The 6,996-nt window shown below is 36.6% G+C and overlaps 1 protein-coding gene across 1 annotated transcript in view; it reads left to right on the forward strand.

Moving 5' to 3' along the window:
- The window catches only part of TENM3 (teneurin transmembrane protein 3), a 672,586-nt gene that overhangs the window by 43,662 nt on the left and 621,928 nt on the right, over positions 1 to 6,996 (forward strand). The gene's annotated exons all lie outside the window — the stretch shown is intronic.

Raw genomic sequence — 6,996 nt, forward strand, 5'->3', positions numbered from 1 at the left:
TGATCATGCCTTAAACTTACCAGTTGATGAGAGCAATTGAAATCTTGGAAAAGAGGGACGTGTGGCCTTTGATGTGCTTTGGGCAAAGGATTGCTATGCAGTTAAATCCACACATTCAAACTGAATTTTGGTGTCTCTTATTAGCAGCTTTGCATATTTGTTAAAAAAAAAATCATTTTTATTTATTTCTGGTATATTTTTACTATTGTAAATATAGGATAGTAATTTAAGAAGCAATTATTTTATGTACAATAATCAACTAAAAAGAAAACTTAAATTTTGGACAATGTTATTTCAAGTTAGAAGTGAAGTATCAGCTTCTGTGTAGCAGACAAGAACAACAAATTTCTTGTTTAGCATTACATTTTATCAGTGTATTTGCTGGTCCAGTCTAATTATTACTCCTTTGCATATTCAATGCTTCAAAAAGTGAAAAAGAAAATCAGAATAGAAGATTATGTGAGGTTTGAAAAGAAACACGGTTGTTTTACTGATGGTATTTCATCTTTCTTATGTATTGAGTAACTTTGACAGCTTTGCTTTGTAATAGGAAAGCAGATCTTTGTTAGCTTTCAATTTCGGTTCAGTCACAGTATGAAGTGGTACCTAATGCGTCTTACTGCTTATTAGCTTATTCCTTCTTATTCGTGAAAAATGTCTAATTTAAATTTATTTAAAATTCTTATCTTATGGATACTTTAGTGCATTAAACTAAAGTCAAAATCCATTCACAATATGCACTGAATGTATTTATTTTGAAAGTATCAATTCTTGGTGGATTCTGGCTTTATTTCAACCCAAAACTGGAAATAAGGGAAGTACTTTCTGACAAAATGAGTGTTGGAATCATGCTGCCAACATTTCCCTCATCTAATCAATTCACCTCAGTAAGTCCTCTGTTTATAACAATTTTCATAGTGAATTCAGAAGTCACTACCTCAAATATGTAAGATGGGGTAAACATTACATCCTGCCCGTCTACATCTTCACATTACATTTTGAGAGCAATTACAGGTACAATGGTTGTATTCAAATATGGCACTTGGCATTTGATTTTCCTGAAATGTATGATACAGTTTATAATGGTTATAGAAAGGAAAAGAGTAGAATAATGCATTCAATTCTGAATAATGCATTCAATTCTGCATTATCGACTAGGTAATGTATTCAATTCTGAATATCTGCATCATAGGTCATTCATATCTGTATCTATAAAATATTATTTCTCACACCAGGTCAGCTTGCTCTTAAATAAATCCAAAACCTTTATAGCTATCCCATTCTCTCTATTGGCAACTTTATTTGTACTGGTGAAATATAAACTGCTTTTATGATTTTCTTAATTAGGTGTCTGCTAAAGCCATTTCACAGTGAATTTTCAAAACACGTGCCATTATTTTCTTTTCAGAAAATATAAAGTTGCAAACTCTATAACCATTGGTTAAAAGTATATAATGCCCAAGGAGACCTGGTAACCCAGTGGTTGAATGCTTGACTGCTAACCAAATGGTCAGTGGCTCATATCCCCTAGTGGCCCTGAGGGAGAAAAGACATGGTGATCACCTTCCATAAAAATTACAGTATAAGAATGCGCTGGACTGCAAAGTTGGTTTGAACACAAGATCGGTGGTTCAGGCTGTTCCTTGTAAACCCTATACAGGGTTGCTGGGAGTTGGAACCGACTCAACAGCACTTAACAACAACAACCACATTGGGAAGTTCAGCTCTGTAATACAAAGTGTCTATAACTTGAAATAGACCGCAGAGGGCTTGGTTTGGGGAGTATAGGTCCAGGAATAATGTAATTCTAATGTAGGTGGTCCTGGGCCCACAATTTAAGAAATATTGTGTTAGAGTTAGCTAAAGACATATTAAAAGAAGCCATGGTGACACAATGGTTAAGCACTCAATTGCTAATGGAAAGGTCAGTGGTTCAAACCCACCAGGGATAAAGGAGATAGATCTGTTCCTATAAAAGTTACCACCTAGAAAGCCAATTGGGACACTTCTGTTCTGTCCTATTGAATCACTTATGTGTGGGAATCAACTTGGCTGGGAGGAGAAGACAACTGTTGAATTCCCTATACCACAGCTCTTCTCCATTTGCATTGATTGTTATTAATTAGGAGTCCTGGTGTGGCACTGTGGGTTAATATGCTGGACTGCAAAGTCAGAAAGTGCCTGGTGTGGCCCTGTGGGGTTTTTTTGTTTGTTTGTTTTTTGTTTTTGCTGGATTGCAAACCACAAGGTTGACTGTTCAAGCTTATCAGAAACCTTATACAGGCTCACTGTGGGTCAGAACCTACTTGATGGCACTTAACAACAATGATTATTAGTTAGAGGTGGAACTTGTTCTTCAAGAGATGTAAGAACAAGGAAAGTTGCACTCTTATTTTTCCAAGTGGTTATTTTGAAACGGGATAAAGAAAACCAGGAAAAGAGTATCAAGGGCCTTTCCTTGAAATTCAGAATATTTGGTAGGTAGCATTTGTTATGAGTAAACAGGTCAGCCAAGTTAAGAATATAATGTGTCAAAAGCAAGAGCTTTGCAAAATGATGACTTAAATTTGTATTTACTCTATTCCCAAGATTTGGTTACAGTTGTTTTCTTAAAAACATTTTGATGGTTTATGAATTCCCAGTAAATTCCCAGGTTAGTGAAGAAAACAAAAAGGAAATAAAATAGATAGTAAATAAAAAAAAATAACTCTCAATAGTTACTGCGGTCTTATATATTCAATATATATATCCAAAGGAACATTTCAGATTAATTTATTTATTCTGAACTTTCAGTGATTAGTCAGAAGGAGCAAGATTCCATTTAAAATAATTAATTATATTAAGATTTAGGGAACCATAATTTTCTGAGCTACTTAGCAGATCTTATCATTTTGAATTATGGGATTTAGTGAGAGCACTGAGGAATTTTTCCTTGATGTAAAATATTACGTTCTTTTTCTTAATCTGAATTACAGTAATATCTGAAATTTGTGATCCTACTCCTAACATATTTATAAAAAATATTCTCAAAATGATTACATATTTTTACTATTTAACTTTTTATCAGATATTTATAATACAAACTGAATTACAGAATTCAATACTACTCTCCATCAAATATTTCAAATTGCTCTGATTTTGAAAGACTATTGATTTTCTAGTTACATTGTCCTTTTGTTTGATGATTTCAGTCTAATTTTATTCATTTTTGTATTATATTGAGATACATCCTTGAAAGTTGGGTAACTAAGGATTGGAACAAGAAAGACATGGGTAAAATGACTTGCCAAAATGAAGCAAATTTAGAAAGTAGACACTGATTTTTTTTCTTTTTCCATTTAGTTAACATGGGAGTTTTCATCTAATATTTTCTTTATTTGAAATAACTCCTTTACTCAGAAAAAAAGAATGTTATTCAACATTTGTAAAATTATTCAAACAGAGTGCCCGATGTGATGTTCTAGTTATAACTTCAAAGAAGAGTTTAGTCACTGAAAGGGATTAGATTTCATTTATTTATTGATAAAGAGTCCAACAGTTCAAGTTAAGAAGGTGCTATAACTGCTGTGAGGCTAATGAAATTTTGATGGGCTGAGCATCCCGTGAGAGCAAAAGAACATTCTGAACTTTCGGACCTCGTCACACGTCTGCATGCTAGCAGACATGCAAAACAAGTGATAAAATTTATTCTTTTGCAAAGCTTACTACTCAACAACTATGGGGATTTCAAGTTAAAAAGCTTTCCCAGAGGAAAAAAGAATTTGCGGTATATTAGGTTTCATATAGAATTCAAAATGTTAATCTTGTTATAAATTTAATATATGGGAGTAAATCCTTACTTCACACATTATTAATATTTGTGGTTGTTGTTGTTTTAAGTCAACTGTCACACACTGGGGCAGATACTGGAGGGGAATGATTTGTGACTACCCATTAACAGCCATTCCAGCAAGCTGTTGAAAGGTGACAAAATAAATGTGATGGGACTCCCTAATCTCAGGTAAAATTACTAGTCTGTTCTGGATATTTTAGGCATCTTTCCTGTCTCTGGTGTATCGTTAAAAGATCTCTGACTGAATTTCCACTATCCAGCTTTGAAAGTAATCTGATCTCAATTCCAAATATCTATTTAAATGTCACGAATAAAGGGCTTTTCTCAAAACATTAACGTTTAAGCTTTTGAAATGTTTGCATGTGCATCATTTCCCAGAAGAAGCTGAACATACTTTATCCTTTGTCATCCAGCAGTGTGGTATCGTGAAAGGTGCTTGGATTCACAGTCACACTGGGTCAGGGTTCAACTCATTTCGTTCATCTCTTCAGATTGTTTCCTTCTGAATCACTCACAGTAGAAGTTCTCAGACTTTTCTGTCTGTCTGCTACATTTGTCAGTTTTACTACTAGCTCCAGAGACATGGAACTGTCTCATACTTGAGATCCCTCATCTGATTCCTTCTCCATCACCATGACCTCTTAGAATCTCATCAGTAAAGATGACCTTTGGCATTAAACAGACCAAGAGATGCTGGCACTCCTCTTAGACCTCTGTCATGTAATGATGTGGAGCTTTGAGAGCCTCGTTGGAGTGCAGTGGTTGAGAGCCTGTGGTCCAGAGGTAGACCACTTGGCCAAGATTTGGTTCTATTCTCCTTAGGGTAAAATAATGTTAACAGTAAGAAGTATACAGTCCACCGAAGGTTATTGTGAGGACTAAATGATTTCAAATATATAATGTGCTTAGAACAGTGTGTAACATCTATTAAGTTCCAAATAGGTGTTTGTTACTATTTGTAAATGGTATTATTTATAAAAGGTAGACAATTATAAGCTATGGTTTTAAATATCAAATATGTACATATTTGGTCCCACAGTAAATATCCCTTCATTTTCGGAGATTAAAATCCGGAGAAGAGCCTACTTCCTGAAAACCAACCACTGAAAATCTTATGGAGTAAAGTTCTACTCTGGCATATATGGGGTTGCAGTGATTAAGAGCTGACTCTATAGCAACTATTATTTTTCCCCCTCCTCTCTTAAACTGTCTCCCAACCCCCACACTACCTCCATATCTTTCTTAATCTCCCTTGGTCTGCATTAGTCAAGTGTTTGTACTTTTGGCAAGATGAGAGAGAACTAATGGTCTTCTGAAGAAAAGGCACTAATGATTTGCATAGTCTGGAATTTCTGTCACCATTTATTGACTCTTTTATTTTCCTCCAAAACCCTACATCATTTTTCATTTACTATAATTAAATGAATGTGCATTGAATAGTGCTGATAATTAGTCTGATGTCTGTACACTTCAAAGACTTTAGCATACTCCCTCCCCTCCCAGCCAAAGGAAATTTAAAAAGTAGTATTTCCCTTAAAGGCATGTTATTTAGACAGCCAGTCAATTAAAAGACAGCTTAACTGATGCTCACCAGTTCACACAATAAAATAAATTATTCCCCTAAAGACTTTATGTCTTACCTAGGGTCTTAGTAATATACCTGTCATGTTGTTGTTGTTAAGTGCCGTCAAGTTGGTTCTGAATCATAGTGACCCTGGATAGGGTTTCCAGGGTGTGGCTTGTGAGTTTGAACTACCGACCTTGTGCACCTCTTGTAGGACCCCACTAATGTCACCCTAATTGCACAGGATACTAAAATATCAAGATCTTGTTTGTCTAACAGACAGGGTACAACACTAAAGTACAATATTTTTCAGTGTAATAGATACTTGCTTTGCACACATTAATACACCTTTCAGGGAGCCAATTTACTTCTCCTTTATAGTAGTATTTGAGAAATCGTCTTTCTCTATTGATAGATAAAATCTAAAAGTTGAGCTATTGTGCCTTAGAAGGAAAAAGGTATAACTCCTAAGCCAATTTGATAAACTATTGTAGTTACACTGGGCACATCAATCTCTCAATAGAGAACTTTAGCTATTTTACAATCCAAATTACCATGTCAGGCAGAATATGTACTCTGGAAGAGAAAGCAGTGCAATTTATTTTCTATTTGAGCAACTGCATATAGGTGGGAGTCCTGGTGTGGCGCTGTCGGCTAATGTGCTGGCCTGCAAAGTTGTTTGAGCCACAAGGTCTTAACGGCACTTAACAACAACAGCCACAACATATAGATGAGAGAGAGGAAATGTAATGCATTGGACTGCAAGGTTTGAATTGTAATTGTAATTGTAATTGACTGCAAGGTTGAAGCTTACCAGCTACTCCTCGGAAACCCTATACAGGATGGCTATGAGTCAGAACTGACTCAGTGGCACTTAATAACAACAGGAAAAACAAATAGTTACATTACTGCCAAAATGGAGCGGAGACAGTGTCTGACCGCCTCTCACTGCACAGGGAGAAGAATCTCCAGCCCAAAGCTGATTCCTATGAGTTAGAGGTCAGACCTGCCTCAACCCTACAGGCTTCTACGCCCTATTCTGACACAAACCATCCCTCTCACAGCACTCTACTCCTCTGCTATGTTCGATCATCTGTTGCAATGGCCATGCACAACTCACAAGCAATACTCATGACTACAGAGTTTATTAGGAACGTTAACAGGGTACAATTCAGGATCAGAAGCAACTCAGGAGACAACATTGCTCTAGTCAAGAGCACCTCTTCTCAGCTATACCAATGGTATACTTCCCTCTTACTTGGCTTCTTAGCCATGTGCTTCCTTGGCCTCCGTCCTGCTCTGGCAAGTGTTGCAAGCCCCTTTAGCCCTGTGGATAAATACCCAAAGGGTCTGTTCTGTAAATCAGCCTCCTGCCTGAAGACACTCAGCTCACTTGGTCTTTGGGTCTGGTAGCCTGCTGTTCCATCTCTTCCTGCCGCTGCCTCTGTTGCTGCCTTTCTTGGCTCTTCTTTCTTGTTGTTGTTGTTGTTGTTAAGTGCTGTTGAGTCGGTTCCGACCCATAGCGACCCTGTACAGGGTTTCCGAGGGTGTAAATCTTTACGGGAGTAGAAAGCCTCATCTTTCTCCCGCGGAGCGGCTG

The sequence above is a fragment of the Chrysochloris asiatica genome, unplaced genomic scaffold (genome assembly GCF_000296735.1).
Source record: "Chrysochloris asiatica unplaced genomic scaffold, ChrAsi1.0 scaffold00011, whole genome shotgun sequence".
Taxonomy (NCBI): Eukaryota; Metazoa; Chordata; class Mammalia; order Afrosoricida; family Chrysochloridae; genus Chrysochloris; species Chrysochloris asiatica.